We start from the raw sequence: 3,888 nt of genomic DNA on the forward strand, positions 1-3,888 counted from the left end.
TAGAAGCAGTGACCAATCAGAGCCGGAGTTGGCCGGGCTCGGCCCGGGGCAGGAGGGGCGGCCGGGCTCACGCGCTCCTGCTCGCCATGGCAACCGGACCCTTGGCCGCCCAGTGTGTGTCGAGTGTGTGCGGGCGTGGCCGTGCACGGTCGCGAGTGTGCGCCTCGGACAGCGCGAAGGGAAGCCGCTTCGTCATGCGTGCTGGTGCCTGCGGGAGTCGGAGCTCACGCCTCCCTCACACACATGCACACACACACACACACACCCACACACCTCCAATCATTTGCGGGCGTGGATGGGGATTCCTAGTCTCCGTCCTCACCGCCAAAGCCAATCCCCCGCAGCCGGCCCTAACGCGCGTCATCACAAATCTCTCTCGCACCTCTCCAACCACTTTACTCGAGAGCCTGGAGCATCTTCATCTTCATCTCCGGCTCCTCTGACGTCCTAACAGGGGAAAGAAGAATGGAAAAACCAGGCACTCGTAACACTCCCTGAACAGATTCCTCTTGAAGAGCCAGCGGGAACCCATATGAGCAATCCTTTCGTCACCCCGTTGTGGGGGTGCCAAGTGCCTGGGTCACCCCCAGTTTTCTGGGAGCGAGCGAGGCCGAGCATCTTCCGGAAAAGGAAGTCAGGGCTCAAAGAGGTTAGGGACGGACCCTCCCCCAACATTTGCTGGACCACGGGCAGGAGTGCACACAGAAGTCCACGTAGCACGTGTCCAAACATGTAAAAGTTATAAACCAAGCGTACAATTTGCTAAATGTTCTCTTATTCTCACAATTACATATTCATAATAATAAGCCTGAAAAGTGCGAGGTTATGTTTTATAGATATGAGTACAAGTTGACAAAATATCATGAGCGACAGAATTTTATTATTCTTCACATGTCTGGCAAGTCTCTTGATGGGCCAGACGTTTCTATGTAAAAATAATACAATAAAGAGATATAATAAATTATACATTTTTCATAAAAATATTTCTGCCATAAAATTTCTATTTCTACTGCTTTGATTGGTTTTTAGTAAACCGCGTCTGTTGGCCATTACGAGAAACTACTGGAGTGCAGTCATAGCAACGAATCACTGACAAATATTCCATCAATATGCAGAGGAAAATCATTATTTTTTCTATTTTTTCCATTTAATAGGAAATTACGCCTTGTAACTAATGACCATGAAATGGGTTTTCAGACATTTTTCTTTTGTTCAGTTCAATGCATTTTGAAAATTTCTTTGCATCTTCTTTGTTGATTAGAGAATATTTAGAACCATGTCGTTTAGATTCCCAATGCTTGGTTATTTCCCTGTTGCCAGAGAAAGCACCTAAAGTATACCTAAATAACTCTATAATTTAATTTCATTTGCATATGTACAGGGTTGGTTTTGTTTGTTTGGGGTTTTTTGGGGAGGCAGTCATGAAATGATCTATCTTGGGAACTTTTCTGTCAGTTCTTAAAATAATCTGTATTCTACTGTTGTATAATTTTTATAAATGTCTTGGTATTTTATCAATGTCAGTTAGATCCTGTTGGTTGATAGTGTGGTTGATTATATCTGTATTTTTACTGATTTTCTGTCTAGTCCATTTTATCAGTTGTTGAGAGAGGGGCATTGGAAATCTCAAATGACAATCATGAATTTGTCTATTTCTCCTTTCACTTGTCAGTTTTTCCTTCACATATTTTGGAACTCTGTTTGCAGCACACACATTTAGGATCCCTATAACAATAATTTTAAGCATGGCACAAGACTGAGCAGTGTGTCTCATTCCGTTGTACATAGGGTTGCTATGTACACCCAACAACAACAATATGTCTTCTTGATGGGTTGACTCTTTTATAATTATGTAATGTCACTCTCTGTTACTAATAAATGTGTTGCTTTGAGTTCTACGTTATCTCACATTGCTTTCTTTTGATTAATATTTACAGAGCATATAATTTTTTGTCCATTTACTTCCAAGCTCTCTTTAACTGCCATCAAGTTAATTCTAGCGCATAGTGACCCTATAGGACAGAGTGGAACTGCTCCTGTGATTTCTGAGGCTATCAACCTTTACAGGAGCAGAAAGGCTCACCTTCTCCCCGAGAAGCAGCTGTCCTTGTGGGTAGTGGCTCAGTAGCCCAGTATACCACTGGGGCTTCTTTCAACTCACTTACTGTCACTACCATATTTGAAGTGAGCTTCCGGTAGACAACATACAATCTTTTTATTCATTCTGCCAGTTATTGTCTTTTCAAGGATTTATTACCATTTACATTGAGTGCAATTATTGCCATGGTAGGGCTGAAGTCTGCCATGTAATTATTATCTTCTATTTGCTCACTCTATTCTTCATGTCTCTGTTTTATTTTCCCTGCCTTCCATGGATTACTTGTTCCTTCTTATACACATTACATTATACCTAAATAACTTATTGTAGTCTACAGGTGTTTATATTTTCCCAATTCAAATGAAGTGTAGAAACCTTACCTACCTTTAAGTCACCATACTCTCCTTCATTTATAATGGTCTTAAATATTTTCTTTGCACATCAGATTATATAACTTTTCCTTTAATTAACTGTCAACCATAATTTAGAAAATTTAAGGGAAGGAAAGACTATTGTATAGATTCATAGTTTTCATTATCTCCAGCATTCTTTTTTCCCTAATATTCCAAGTCTTCTTCTTTTATCATTTCATTTCCATCTCAACAACTTCCTTTAGTCAGTCTGTTAGAGGAGTTCAGCTGGTAACCAATCCTCTTAGTTTTTCTTCAACTGAGTGTCTTATTTTCCCTTTCATTCTCTTCTGGAGGGTACTGGTGGTGGTGATGAAAATATGAACATCAAAGCAACTAGTCAGTATAGCACTCACTTTATACATATACATTTCAGTGAGATTGACTACATTCTTCATGTTGTACAACTATTATTACTATATATTTTTTCAAATTATATTACAGTTAACTTGCCAGATTTATACTTTCTTTTAGCAATATGTTGTAGTTTTCAGTGTATGAGGTTTTCAAGTCCTTTGTCAATTGTATACCTACGTGTTTCAATTTTTTAATGCTATCTTAAGTGGTGTTTTTAAAATGTCCATTTCTGATAGTTTGTTGATTATCGATAGGAATATATTTGACTTTTGAATATTGATCTGTGTCCTGTGACTCAGTTATTAGTTTTAGTAGCTTAAAAAAATAGATCCAATTGTATTTTCTACATAGGTGATCATACCATCTGTAAATAAAGACCAATTTACTACTTGGTATTGTTTCTGGCAGACTAGGGGTCCCGGAGTGCCTGTCATTGTTTTTGCCAAAGACAGCGATCAGGTTAATTTGAGAAATTCTAAGTTTATTTCTGCAAGCTCTGACAGAAGGAAACAGTGGGGCTTGCTACCTTCACACTGTTTCAAAAATCCAGTGAAAGTCAAGCAAATTACATACCAAAAGCTTTGTGACAGAAGCAGGTTTCACAATGACTACAGGAAGAAATTTGCAGGTTTTTCACAATGATCACAGGATATGAATACTATTCTAAAAAGGCAGGTTTTACAGTGATCATTAGGAAATGATCTATACTTACTTTTCTTCACGGGCCATTAGACCACCCTCCCCTGAAACTTCATGCACTCTTATTTTTCTAAACTGGAGGATGTATCCTTGCCTGCCCTTAACAGACCACCATTCCTGAGCTCACTGAGTAGGAAATGCTTCTTGCCTGGCTACTTATCTTAATGGCCTTACTGAGGCCTCCTTCCTATGTTAGGGCATCCCTATTGATGAAGCTCAAAAGGAACTTTTACTGCAAGTGAGGGGGCTGTTAAATGCTGGGTTTTTAACTAAATATACAAATATGTTAGAATTTATTGCTTTGGTTCACAGCAGGCTAACTTC

This window comes from Echinops telfairi, unplaced genomic scaffold, assembly GCF_000313985.2.
Source record: "Echinops telfairi isolate 266 unplaced genomic scaffold, ASM31398v2 ScPeMD7_7475;HRSCAF=8513, whole genome shotgun sequence".
Lineage (NCBI taxonomy): Eukaryota > Metazoa > Chordata > Mammalia > Afrosoricida > Tenrecidae > Echinops > Echinops telfairi.